General features: G+C 40.1%; 1 pseudogene; it reads left to right on the top strand.

The window, feature by feature from the left end:
- The first annotated feature begins 7012 nt into the window (after positions 1–7012).
- On the top strand, positions 7013–8477 carry LOC119508241 (annotated as a pseudogene).
- Positions 8478–15455: the final 6978 nt, after the last annotated feature.

Here is a 15455-nt window from a genome sequence, read left to right on the forward strand (position 1 = left end):
TACAAAACTGAAATAAAAGTTTTATAAAATGGTACTCATCTTCATTATGTGCAAAGCATTTTGATATTTTATATTAAATATTGTTCCATTTCATTTTTTAAATGCTTCTCATACCACTCTAAATTGATTTCACAATTTCAACCTTCAATGGATCACACAATCTTCTGTTTTGTTTTGTTTTGTTTTGTTTAAATCCATATATAACAAAAATGACAACATAAATTGAACTGGCTGTCCTTAAATATATTCTTCTCTCAGAAATTTCTTACATTTACAAAAATTGTCACTTTACACTTCGCTGAAACTGCATTGGATTTCTGACCATAGAGATGAATACTTCTCATGTAAATGAAAGATGGTATTTATGGTTCACGTGCTGGGTGTGTGGTATCACTGTTTTTGACTCAAAACTGGAGAAGCAGGCAAATGTTAGTTATAGACCCAAATACTGAGACTTTTTCCACAGAGATGAGAGTCCTCAAGATAAACAGTGAAGTGGAAACAGATAAGAAGGGAGCCTATGAGAAGCAGCTGAACAAAGATAAAAGTAACACCTAATCTCTCCTTCCCAAACCCAGCAAATGGGATCATTTGTTCTGGCCCTTAATCTAATTCACCACCTATGCTCATGCAGAAAAGTGAAATTCCTCTGCAGACAACATCTGCTTGCTGTTTCAAAACAGAAAAAAAACAACCAAATTACTTAAAGGACAGAAATTATACAGGAAGAATACTTTACTTTCTTAAAATGTATACCTGGAAGTTCAGAGGAATACAACTCATTTAAACTACTTAATTTAGTAATTGTCTTCATATCACACATAAAAAAGGCCAGTTTTCCTGAAATGCATCAGTTTATTAGTTCATTCAGATTATCTACAATTATTAAATTATTCATACAATTTCTTCATTCCAGTCTCTTTTTGCCTTTATTTCATACGATTCCCAATCACCAGGTGAAACAACATCGTGGAAAGCTAATATTTATCCCATTACTCTTCTGCCTCAAATTTCCAGAGCCTTCAGATTCATATCCAATGTCCTAACAGTGGCAAGAAAGACCTCTCTAACCTGGACGAAGCCAATCCACCCCACCTAATTCCCCAATTCTTCTCTATATACTCTTGGCACTGTGGACAGAACTCTCCTGTTGAACACAGATATATCTGCCTTTCTGCCTTTGTTAATGTTCAAGAAACATTTTTCTTGGACCTCAGCACATATTAATATCCTACCTGTTATTTAAGGGGCAATTTAAGTCCTACCCAAACTCATTCTTGGGGGTTTTTAGCCTAGGAGTAAAAATGGGGTTCGTATTGGCATTAGATTTCCATTTCTGCATAAAATATTACTCTATAATAAAGTAGCTTAAAACAACAATAATCACTTCTATTTCTCTTTGTTTCTTTGAGTTAGAACCTGGGAGAGGTACACTGAATGGTTCTGGTTCAGCCTCTCGTAAGGTTGCAGTCAGATGTCAATGAGGATGCAGTCATCTGAAGGTTTGACTGAGGCTGGTAGGTGCACTTCCAAAGAGGCTCACTCACATGGCTGGCATGTTGGTGCTGAGTTTTGGCAGGAGATCTCAATTACCATCCACAATGGACTCTTCAAAGTGCTGCTTGGGTGTCCCTAAGACATGGATACTGCTTTCCCCCAGAGTGAATGATCCAAAAAACCAAAGTGGAAGCTGCAATGTCTTTCATTACATAACCTCAGAAGTCAAACACCATCGCTTCTGCAATATTCTATTTGTCAAATGGGCCAGTCCTGATTCAACTTGGGTGGGTTCTACACAGGGCCTGAGCATCAGCAAGTGAGGAATACTGGGAGCTGTCTGGGAAGCTGGATATCACAGAATTAATAGTAAAAAACATGTTTAGGGGTCTGCCTCCTCTCACTATTTTGAACCCCCAGATTCCATCAAATACCTCCAAATTACTTCTGAAAGTATCCTCCATGGATTCAAGTACAGAATTCTTTCAGATATCATGCAATCATTGCCATTTTTTCCTCCCTACTGTTCCCTCCCTAGCTCTCAGTGGTGAAGTCTTCTACTCAGGTTTTGGCTTATACACTCCCATGAAGGCCTCTTTCTTCTATGTCTGGCACAAATCCTCACAATGATTACCCAATATGCACTATGCAGGTGCTCTGCTGAGCTAAAACCTCTCTGCTATGCCAAAACCTCTATGCTGTGCCAAACATGACATGGTACCCAAAGTCCCTGATGCCATGGAGGCCACCCATGTGCTGTATGCCTTCAGGGTGGCACCAGTGCTGTGCTATATGTTCTCTAAGTAGTTCGGGGTGAATCCCCAGTCAGCTTTGGTGTCACACTCCATTACATGGGTATAGAACTCCAAATGATTGCAGACATTTTGGTGAAAGAGCACTTTCAAGAGTTTCCTGTTTCTTCTTAGCACTGGACTTGACATTGGGACTGAAGGATAATCTGAGTGACAGACACCATTCTATATTAAAAACAACTCTTCCTCTCTAGTAACTGTGATTGTTATTGGCCACAGCTATGTACCAAATTCCATTCTCCCTTATAACAGTTCTTTCCCAGAAGACATGTTTTCTCATAAAAATCTATCCCTGGTAGATCTTTACAAAAAAGAATCCTAAAGTACATTCTATTTAGGTTCAACTGGAACTCCTGCTCTATTTCTTCTAGTACTATCCTGAAAAAATCTCTACCTAAAAAAAAGCTAGACTTACATAGCTTACCAAGTAGAACTGGGCTCTAAATTATGAAGTATTGTCTTTTCCTCCTCTTACATGTCACTAGAAACACCTACACACAAAAAACGGAATCAATGAAACAGTTACAAAACATTCAATAGTTCTAATTCAAAATTCCGTGTATTTATTGCATAAGTCCTTAAGGAGGGGGTTGCTGACCACCCTCTAGTTTGGGTGGCCCTCAAAGTTACCACCAGGGCAGTGCCTTGAAATGCTGGATACTTTGTTTTCTGTTCCAATGATTTATGCTTCCACCCTTGGGTATTATATTAGTTACGGTTCTCTAGGGAAACAGAATCAATGGGAGATATCTATGAATATAAGGTTTATAAAAGTATCTCACACAACTGTGGGTATGCACAAGTCCAAATTCCATAGGGCAGTCAGCGAACTGGCAACTGCAATGAAGATGTTCAATGAACTCCTCAGGAAACGAACTGGCAACATCAATGAAATCCTCAGCAAACACTTCGCTGGGCAGCCAAAGAAGTGAAGGTCCTCTCTCTCTCTCTTAAAAGTCTTCAACTGATTAATTGGATTAAATCCAGCCAACTGCATTCTCTCATTGTGGAAGACACGCCCTTTTTTGAGTCATCAGTCACAGCTGCAGCCAACTGACTGATGACTTAATAAACCAGCCTGTTGGTTTATTAACCAGCCACAAATGTCCTTGCAGCAACGGTCAGGCCAGTGCTTGTCTGACCAGACAGCTGGGCACCATCACCTGGCCAAGTTGATGCATGAACCTAACCATCACAGGTATTGTCCATCTTAGTGCTAAAATTGGCCTCCTATTTCTCTTATTTTCTCCTCCATTGGTTGTATTAATTATGAGAATCTAGGATGGTACCCTGTTTTTTCCCCTGCAATATGAGCTTCTGTTAAAACAGTTCACTATGGCAACTGTTTGCTTACAGCGAGCTACCTCTAAACTCCTGTTTCTATTATTAGCTGCAGTCCACAAAGCAAATTTTCCTGCATTCAGGTATATCTTAAGAAATTTAATCTGTATGGTCATGTGGCTTTTGATGGTTTAAAATACCTATTGATGCATCATCATCACTCATCCCACCACAGTCATAGGCATCTCCTGCCCTGATGGCATATGGTTATGCTCTATGGTTTCCACAGGTGTTACTCAACACATTTCTCTTTCTCTTCCCATTCCTACCCACTTTTACAACACCTTGCAGAGAGTTGAAGCCAGGGCAAAAAGTTGATCCCCTAAGTCTTGCAGAGACCTCCCAGAGAAGAGCATCACTTTTCCCCTAGAAACCAAACAGCCTTCCCTACTACCTGCAGCAGTATTTTTGACCCAGTTTTCTAACGCCATGTTGAGACCTGAGGCTGTATGAATAACTCTGGTAGTATACTATATTCTTTCCATGTCTCTGCCACAAGGCAGTTAGTTCTAATCTCTGGGTGGTAATTAGTCCATTGCTACAAATGGATGCTGAACTAGGATTGTTAATTGCTCAATCATGCCACTTAATAAATACCCAATAATGCCATACTACATAAGAATTTTTTTAAACAAAAAAGTCATGATAGCAACATAATTGTATTTCCTTAATTTGGCTTCCACTCACTATTGTGGAATTCACAGCCTTCCTTCTGCTGTGTGCTCATTGACAGACATTTCAGCTCTCATGTTGCCAATTCTTCCTTTCCTACTCCAGCACTGACATGCTGCTATTGCTCAGATGGCTTACGTCTGTGAAACTTCCTCTGGGCCTGTGATGGTTTGGAGGCTTTATAGATCCCAAAAAATTAGGTTCTTAAAGCTAATCCTTTCCTGTGGATGTAAACATATTGTGGGTGGGACCTTTTGAATAGGACATTTCAGTCAAGGCAGGCCCCAGGTGGGTCTTAATCCTCTTATTGGAATCTTTTATGAGGATGAAATTCAGAGAAAGAAACAGAAAGAGGAGAAACACACAGAAACACAGAGAGAGAAATATGTAGAAGCTAAGAGAAAAAGTCACAGAAACAGAGAGTAAGTCACTGAAGCCAGAAGCTGGAAGTGACAAAACCCAGAAGAGAAAGGAGAGATCAGCAGACACAGCCGTGTGCCTTGTCATGTGGCAGAGGAGTCCCAGATTGCCAGCAGCCTGTCTTCAGGAAGAAGGAATCATCTTGATGATGCCTAGATTTGGACATTTTCATGGCCTCAGAACTGTAAGCTTGAAAACTAATAAATCTTCATTGCAAAAGCCAACCCATTTTCTGGTATCTGCATTTCAGCAGCTTTAGTGAACAAAAACAGGGTCCATCATCATTAGCAGGGAACAGGGAAGGCAGTGCCATTTCACAGTGATGCCTGTTAAAGTCCAAGGTGCTGGTGCCATATGGTGTGGTGCACTCCAATCAGCCAAGGAGACCCCTCTTCCCCATGATGGAGTCACACCCTAGGATCCCAAGGCAATACTGCTTTGTAGTCAGTATACCATCTCCCAAAAATTTTGGTGAAACTTTTCTACAAGGATTTTGTTTTGTTTTTCTCAAAACTTCCTTCTCAACACTCCTGTTTGGTCAGACCAGGAAGCCCATCTAAGTCAAGCACCAAGCAGTGCTAACTTCATCGCTGACCCTAGGGCTTGGCTAATGGAACAAGCCCCTTAAGCTGAGCTCTTTTCCAGGAGGCTATTAAGTTTCTCATGCATATATATTCTTAGCAGGTCCACCTTGTCAGTGTCATAAGCATATCCAGACTTTTCAACTTATAGGGTAAAAAGAGCTTTACCTCAAGCTCAAATCCTCCCTCGCCCAACCTCTGCCTTTTACTGAATTCCATGAAGTTCTCAAAATTCAGCTTACTTTGAAGTACAGGCTTAGATTGTTTTCCATTTTTTATGAGTGTATAAGACGCTCCAGCCTGGTGAATTAGTTATCTATTGCTGAGTAACAAATTACCCTAAAACTTCATGAGTGAAAAACAACTGTATTATCTTACAGTTTCTGTGAATAAGAAAGCTGGAAATGGTTAAATCCAGAAATGGGTCATCTGGATGGTTCTTGCTCAGGGTCTGTCACAAGCCTAGGATCAACTTGTTGACCAGGGCTGCAGTCATCTCAGAGGTCAACTAGGGGAGAATTTGCTTCCAAGTTCATTTAAACCGGCTTTGTCAGGGCTCAGGTCCTTGCTCACTGTTCGCTGAAGAGATCCATTCCTCACCACATAGCTTTCTCCATAAGCTTCTTCACAGTATAGCAGCTGACTTCATTCAGAGTGAGGACTCCAAGAAACAGAGAGAGAGAGAGGGGAGGAGAGGTATGTGCTCAGAATTCCTATGTCTAGTTACATGTATGTGTGATGACTTCTCCAACAGCTTTTGACAATAGTTTAGAATAAAGCCATGTAACAGTGTTTATTAGGAATTTCTAATGAATGGTGACTACAGTGGAACTCAAGAAATGGCACATGACAGCTGTGAATATTAAATTAATTTATTGCCATAACACTGAGTAGCAAAACACCAAATACACCCAAAGTAATTAGCTGTTTAAAATCATATTTACAAAACATCCATGATTCAACTGTAAACTGCTTGCTAGATTGGCAGTGGCAAAGTGCCAGTTTTACACTGAAATGTTTTTACAAAAGATTTCTGCCAAAAACAAAGATTTTTCCCCAAATTAATTGTTAAAAGTTCTTGAACAAAGCCATACCACAAACAAAGCCACCACTTCCATGTGTCAACATTTATGTTTTATTATATGGTAGGCTGAATAATGGACACCAAGATGTCCACATCCAGTCCCCAGAACCTGTGAATGTTACCTTATATGGCAAAACATACCTTGCAGATGTGATTAAGTTAAGGATCTTGAAATGGTGCGCTTATCTTGGCTTGTCTGGGTGAGCCTAATGTAATCGCAAGGGTCCTTATAAGAGGGATACAGGAGGAGTCAGATTCAAGAGAAGGCAATGCGATGTCAGAAGCAGAGGGACCAAGAAAGAGATTTGAAATGCTATGCTGCTGGCTCTGGAGATGGAGGACAGGATCCACAAGCTAAGAAATACAGGCAGTCTCTAGAAGTGGAAAAGTCAAGGAAACAGATGTGCCTATAGAGCCTCTGGAAGGAACCAGCCCTGCTGACACCTTAACTTTGGTCTAGTGAAGTTGTTCTCCTCCAGAACAGGAGGATAATAAAATTGTGTTGAGGAAACCCTGGATGCAGCTCCTTGAGGAAGGAGAAATGATGTAAATTATTCACTATCCAAACTTGAAGGTCAAAGGCAAGAATGAAGGTCAGGAGAATCATGGCCTGGCCAAATATTTTTCAGAGAGGAACTCTGATCTCCCTTTTCAGCCATCATCATGTTGTTGTGTTCCTGCTCACTTTCTTCAGCTATTCATTGCTCCATTCTTCAAGGAAAACATTTACCAATGTCAATGTCGGTGTCTCTAAGCAATGGACCCCAACTGCTTTCAACAAGTCAACTGAACTGCCTGCAGAGATTTGGAGCAGCAACCATTTGTTCCCTAATGCAGAGGAAGCCAGTCTTTTCCTCAGAACACTGGATACTATTTTTCTCTTCTATGCTATGGACCTTTTCATCAGTGGCATCATTGAGGATTGGCTTAATTTATGATAGGTTCTATCTTTTGGCATGTGTTCTACATTAGTGGTGGTTGTCTTTGGCACCCTCACAGAATGGCTGCATTTCTACAACAAGTTGTTCTACTGCTGTCTGAGGATTGTGATTGATCTGCTGCAGTCTACGGGTTGGCCCTGTGTAGTTGCTGTTATGGGCAATTGGTTTGGGAAAGTTGGACAAGGAGTTATTTTTCATTTTTGGAGTGCCTGTACTTCAGTGGCTAACATTTTGGGAACATGTCTAGCTTATTCTGTTCTGCTGTATGGTTATGAGTATGCCTTTTTGGTGACAGCATCTGTATAGTCTGCTGGTGGGATAATCATCTTCTTTGGACTCTTGGTATCAACAGAATAAATTGGTCTCCCAGGTATTGAGGTAAAAGAAAAATTTGAAGAAGACTCACACAGGCCTTTAATTAATGGTGCTGAAAATGAAGATAAATATGAGTGTAATTATTCAATCTAAGAAAACAGTACCATTACCCAAGCCAAGGCAATAAGGCTTTAATCAGGCTTGTTGCCTTCCTGGAGTTATACTATATTCACTTGCCTATGACTGCTTGAAGTTAGTGAGTTACTCCTTCTTCTGATTGCCCTTTTATCTGAGTAACAACTTTCGATAGAAGGAGGTTGAAGCTGACAAGTGGTCCATTTGGTACAATGTAGGAAGAATTATAGGTGGAACTTTGCAAGGCTTTATCTCTGACATTGTACGAAAGAGAGCACCAGTTTTACCTCTAAGTCTGCTCCTAGCAGTTGGGTCCTTTGGCAGATATAGTCATTCTCCAAACAACAAGTCCATTAATGTACTTCTAATGGCTGTTACACAATTTTTATTGGTGGACCATCTAACATGATTGGCTCAGCTATTTCTGTGGGCCTGGGTCACTAAGGGAGCAGTGATGCTTTAGCCACAATCACAGGAATTGTTTATGGAACTGGGAGCACTGGAACTGCAGTGGGCCAGTATTTAGTCTCTTTGATACAGGACAACCTAGGGTGGATGTGGGTTTTCTATTTTTTTCATATTCATGACAAGGTGTACAATTGTATTTATCTCGCCATTAGTGGTGAGGGAAATATGCTACCTTGTGCGGAGGAGATAAGCTTACACATTGAATGAGTGATTGGTGACTTCAAAAGAAAAAGAACAATGGGTGACACATCAGGACTATTATTTCTTTTTAACTCACACTATTTTGGGGTTGTCTAAGTGCTCCAACATAACCTTGGATTGTCAAATCTGCTTCAACAGTGTCAGCCACCTGAGATGCTGACCTGAAGTGAAGACTGGGCTATTATTCTACACTACAGGAATTATTGTTGGTGATTTTGTTCTTATTTCATGAAGGTACTAAATGGCTTATGAATCTGTAGCCTTTTTGTTTGGCCATGTTATGGTTTGTCCCTTTCACCTTAAAATATGGCATTGGCCTTGGACCCATGTTTGGAAGCCTAGGAAGTTGTGTGAACAGAAGGCAAAGAGACATGCATGATTTGTTTCAATTATGTGCTCTGTTAAAAAAGGATTGCTGGGAGGCGGGGCAAGATGGCGGACTGGTGAGCTGTATGTTTTAGTTTCTCCTCCAGGAAAGTAGGTAGAAAGCCAGGAACTGCGTGGACTGGACACCACAGAGCAATCTGACTTTGGGCATACTTCATACAACACTCATGAAAACGTGGAACTGCTGAGATCAGTGAAATCTGTAAGTTTTGCGGCTAGGGGACCCGCGCCCCTCCCTGCCAGGCTCAGTCCCGTGGGAGGAGGGGCTGTCAGCTCCGGGAAGGAGAAGGGAGAACTGCAGTGGCAGCCCTTATCGGAAACTCATTCTACTGATCCAAACTCCAACCATAGATAGACTGAGACCAGACACCAGAGAATCTGAGAGTAGCCAGCACAGCAGAGAGGAGACAGGCATAGAAAAAAACAACACGAAAAACTCCAAAATAAAAGCTGAGGATTTTTGGAGTTCTGGTGAACATAGAAAGGGGAAGGGCAGAACTCAGGCCTTGAGGCACATATGCAAATCCCGAAGAAAAGCTGATCTCTCTGCCCTGTGGACCTTTCCTTAATGGCCCTGGTTGCTTTGTCTCTTAGCATTTCAATAACCCATTAGATCTCTGAGGAGGGCCCTTTTTTTTTAATCCTTTTTTCTTTTTCTAAAACAATTACTCTAAGAAGCCCAATACAGAAAGCTTCAAAGACTTGCAATTCGGGAAGGTCAAGTCAAGAGCAGAACTAAGAGAGCTCTGAGACAAAAGGCAATAATCCAGTGGCTGAAAAAATTCACTAAACACCACAACTTCCCAAGAAAAGGGGAGTGTCCACTCACAGCCATCATCCTGGTGGACAGGAAACACTCCTGCCCATCGCCAGCCCCATAGCCCAGAGCTGCCCCAGACAACCCAGTGTGACGGAAGTGCTTCAAATAACAGGCACACACCACAAAACTGGGCATGGACATTAGCCTTCCCTGCAACCTCAGCTGATTGTCCCAGAGTTGGGAAGGTAGAGCAGTGTGAATTAACAAAGCCCCATTCAGCCATCATTTCAGCAGACTGGGAGACTCCCGACACAACCCAGCAGCCCAGAACCACCCTGGGGGGACGGCACTCACCTGTGACATAGCACAGTCATCCCTCAACAGAGGACCCGGGGTGCACAGCCTGGAAGAGGGGCCTACTTGCAAGTCTCAGGAGCCATATGCCAATACCAAGGACTTGTGGGTCAGTGGCAGAGACAAACTGTGGCAGGACTGAACTGAAGGATTAGACTATTGCAGCAGCTTTAAAACTCTAGGATCACCAGGGAGATTTGATTGTTAGGGCCACCCCCCCTCCCTGACTGCCCAGAAACACGCCCCATATACAGGGCAGTCAACACCAACTACACACGCAAGCTTGGTACACCAATTGGACCCCACAAGACTCACTCCCCCACTCACCAAAAAGGCTAAGCAGGGGAGAACTGGCTTGTGGAGAACAGGTGGCTCATGGACGCCACCTGCTGGTTAGTTAGAGAAAGTGTACTCCACGAAGCTGTAGATCTGATAAATTAGAGATAAGGACTTCAATTGGTCTACAAATCCTAAAAGAACCCTATCAAGTTCAGCAAATGCCACGAGGCCAAAAACAACAGAAAATTATAAAGCATATGAAAAAACCAGATGATATGGATAACCCAAGCCCAAGCACCCAAATCAAAAGATCAGAAGAGACACAGCACCTAGAGCAGCTACTCAAAGAACTAAAGATGAACAATGAGACCATAGTACGGGATATGAAGGAAATCAAGAAGACCCTAGAAGAGCATAAAGAAGACATTGCAAGACTAAATAAAAAAATGGATGATCTTATGGAAATTAAAGAAACTGTTGACCAAATTAAAAAGATTCTGGACACTCATAGTACAAGACTAGAGGAAGCTGAACAATGAATCAGTGACCTGGAAGATGACAGAATGGAAAATGAAAGCATAAAAGAAAGAATGGGGAAAAAAATTGAAAAAATCAAAATGGACCTCAGGGATATGATAGATAATATGAAACGTCTGAATATAAGACTCATTGGTGTCCCAGAAGGGGAAGAAAAGGGTAAAGGTCTAGGAAGAGTAGTCAAAGAAATTGTTGGGGAAAACTTCCCAAATCTTCTAAACAACATAAATACACAAATCATAAATGCTCAGCGAACTCCAAATAGAATAAATCCAAATAAACCCACTCCGAGACATATTCTGATCACACTGTCAAATACAGAAGAGAAGGAGCAAGTTCTGAAAGTAGCAAGAGAAAAGCAATTCACCACATACAAAGGAAACAGCATAAGACTAAGTAGTGACTACTCAGCAGCCACCATGGAAGAAAGAAGGCAGTGGCACGATATATTTAAAATTCTGAGTGAGAAAAATTTCCAGCCAAGAATACTTTATCCAGCAAAGCTCTCCTTCAAATTTGAGGGAGAGCTTAAATTTTTCACAGACAAAGAAATGCTGAGAGAATTTGCTAACAAGAGACCTGCCCTACTGGAGATACTAAAGGGAACCCTACAGACAGAGAAACAAACAAAGGACAGAGAGACTTGGAGAAAGGTTCAGTACTACAGAGATTCAGTATGGGTACAATAAAGGATATTAATAGACAGAGGGGAAAAATATGACAAACATAAACCAAAGGATAAGATGGCCGATTCAAGAAATGCCTTCACGGTTATAACGTTGAATGTAAATGGATTAAACTCCCCAATTAAAAGATATAGATTCACAGAATGGATCAAAAAAAATGAACCATCAATATGTTGCACACAAGAGACTCATCTTAGACACAGGGACACAAAGAAACTGAAAGTGAAAGGATGGAAAAAAATATTTCATGCAAGCTACAGCCAAAAGAAAGCAGGTGTAGCAATATTAATCTCAGATAAAATAGACTTCAAATGCAGGGATGTTTTGAGAGACAAAGAAGGCCACTACATACTAATAAAAGGGGCAATTCAGCAAGAAGAAATAACAATCGTAAATGTCTATGCACCCAATCAAGGTGCCACAAAATACATGAGAGAAACACTGGCAAAACTAAAGGAAGCAATTGATGTTTCCACAATAATTGTGGGAGACTTCAACACATCACTCTCTCCTATAGATAGATCAACCAGACAGAAGACCAATAAGGAAATAGAAAACCTAAACAATCTGATAAATGAATTAGATTTAACAGACATATACAGGACATTACATCCCAAATCACCAGGATACACATACTTTTCTAGTGCTCATGGAACTTTCTCCAGAATAGATCATATGCTGGGACATAAAACAAGCCTCAATAAATTTAAAAAGATTGAAATTATTCAAAGCACATTCTCTGACCACAATGGAATACAATTAGAAGTCAATAACCATCAGAGACTTAGAAAATTCACAAATACCTGGAGGTTAAACAACACACTCCTAAACAATCAGTGGGTTAAAGAAGAAATAGCAAGAGAAATTGCTAAATATATAGAGACGAATGAAAATGAGAACACAACACACCAAAACCTATGGGATGCAGCAAAAGCAGTGCTAAGGGGGAAATTTATAGCACTAAACGCATATATTAAAAAGGAAGAAAGAGCCAATATCAAAGAACTAATGGATCAACTGAAGAAGCTAGAAAATGAACAGCAAACCAATCCTAAACCAAGTACAAGAAAATAAATAACAAGGATTAAAGCAGAAATAAATGACATAGAGAACAAAAAAACAATAGAGAGGATAAATATCACCAACAGTTGGTTCTTTGAGAAGATCAACAAGATTGACAAGCCCCTAGCTAGACTGACAAAATCAAAAAGAGAGAAGACCCATATAATCAAAATAATGAATGAAAAAGGTGACATAACTGCAGATCCTGAAGAAATTAAAAAAATTATAAGAGGATATTATGAACAACTGTATGGCAACAAACTGGATAATGTAGAAGAAATGGACAATTTCCTGGAAACATATGAACAACCTAGACTGACCAGAGAAGAAAAAGAAGACCACAACCAACCCATCACAAGCAAAGAGATCCAATCAGTCATCAAAAATCTTCCCACAAATAAATGCCCAGGGCCAGATGGCTTCACAGGGGAATTCTACCAAACCTTCCAAAAAGAACTGACACCAATCTTACTCAAACTCTTTCAAAACATTGAAGAAAATGGAACACTACATAACTCATTTTATGAAGCTAACATCAATCTAATACCAAAACCAGGCAAAGATGCTTCAAAAAAGGAAAACTACCGGCCAATTTCCCTAATGAATATAGATGCAAAAATCCTCAACAAAATACTTGCAAATCGAATCCAAAGACACATTAAAAAAATCATACACCATGACCAAGTGGGGTTCATTCCAGGCATGCAAGGATGGTTCAACATAAGAAAATCAATCAATGTATTACAACACATTAAGAAGTCAAAAGGGAAAAATCAATTGATCATCTCAATAGATGCTGAAAAAGCATTTGACAAAATCCAACATCCGTTTTTGATAAAAACATTTCAAAAAGTAGGAATTGAAGGAAACTTCCTCAACATGATAAAGAGCATATATGAAAAACCCACAGCCAGCATAGTACTCAATGGTGAGAGGCTGAAAGCCTTCCCTCTAAGATCAGGAACAAGACAAGGATGCCCGCTGTCACCACTGTTATTCAACATTGTGCTGGAAGTGCTAGCCAGGGCAATCCGGCAATACAAAGAAATAAAAGGCATCCAAATTGGAAAAGAAGAAGTAAAACTGTCATTGTTTGCATATGATATGATCTTACATCTAGAAAACCCTGAGAAATCGACCATACAGCTACTAGAACTAATAAACAAATTTAGCAAAGTAGCGGGATACAAGATTAATGCACATAAGTCAGTAATGTTTCTATATGCTAGAAATGAACAAACTGAAGAGACACTCAAGAAAAAGATACCATTTTCAATAGCTACTAAAAAAATCAAGTACCTAGGAATAAACTTAACCAAAGATGTAAAAGACCTATACAAAGAAAACTACATAACTCTACTAAAAGAAATAGAAGGGGACCTTAAAAGATGGAAAAATATTCCATGTTCATGGATAGGAAGACTAAATGTCATTAAGATGTCAATTCTACCCAAACTCATCTACAGATTCAATGCAATCCCAATCAAAATTCCAACAACCTACTTTGCAGACTTGGAAAAGCTAGTTATCAAATTTATTTGGAAAGGGAAGATGCCTCGAATTGATAAAGACACTCTAAAAAAGAAAAACGAAGTGGGAGGACTTACACTCCCTGACTTTGAAGCTTAGTATAAAGCCACAGTTGCCAAAACAGCATGGTACTGGCACAAAGATAGACATATAGATCAATGGAATCGAATTGAGAATTCAGAGATAGACCCTCAGATCTATGGCCGACTGATCTTTGATAAGGCCCCCAAAGTCACTGAACTGAGTCATAATGGTCTTTTCAACAAATGGGGCTGTGAGAGTTGGATATCCATATCCAAAAGAATGAAAGAGGACCCCTACCTCACCCCCTACACAAAAATTAACTCAAAATGGACCAAAGATCTCAATATAAAAGAAAGTACCATAAAACTCCTAGAAGATAATGTAGGAAAACATCTTCAAGACCTTGTATTAGGCGGCCACTTCCTCGACTTTACACCCAAAGCACAAGCAACAAAAGAGAAAATAGATAAATGGGAACTCCTCAAGCTTAGAAATTTCTGCACCTCAAAGGAATTTCTCAAAAAGGTAAAGAGGCAGCCAACTCAATGGGAAAAAATTTTTGGAAACCATGTATCTGACAAAAGACTGATATCTTGCATATATAAAGAAATCCTACAACTCAATGACAATAGTACAGACAGCCCAATTATAAAATGGGCAAAGGATATGAAAAGACAGTTCTCTGAAGAGGAAATACAAATGGCCAAGAAACACATGAAAAAATGTTCAGCTTCACTAGCTATTAGAGAGATGCAAATTAAGACCACAATGAGATACCATCTAACACCCTTTAGAGTGGCTGCCATTAAACAAACAGGAAACTACAAATGCTGGAGGGGATGTGGAGAAATTGGAACTCTTATTCATTGTTGGTGGGACTGTATAATGGTTCAGCCACTCTGGAAGTCAGTCTGGCAGTTCCTTAGAAAACTAGATATAGAGTTACCATTCGATCCAGTGATTGCACTTCTCGGTATATACCCGGAAGATCGGAAAGCAGTGACACGAACAGATATCTGCACACCAATGCTCATAGCAGCATTATTCACAATTGCCAAGAGATGGAAACAACCCAAATGTCCTTCAACAGATGAGTGGATAAATAAAATGTGGTATATACACACGATGGAATACTACGCGGCAGTAAGAAGGAACGATCTCGTGAAACATATGACAACATGGATGAACCTTGAAGACATAATGCTGAGCGAAATAAGCCAGGCACAAAAAGAGAAATATTATATGCTACCACTAATGTGAACTTTGAAAAATGTAAAACAAATGGTTTATAATGTAGAATGTAGGGGAACTAGCAATAGAGAGCAATTAAGGAAGGGGGAACAATAATCCAAGAAGAACAGATAAGCTA

Source organism: Choloepus didactylus, chromosome 13 (assembly GCF_015220235.1).
Source record: "Choloepus didactylus isolate mChoDid1 chromosome 13, mChoDid1.pri, whole genome shotgun sequence".
Lineage (NCBI taxonomy): Eukaryota > Metazoa > Chordata > Mammalia > Pilosa > Megalonychidae > Choloepus > Choloepus didactylus.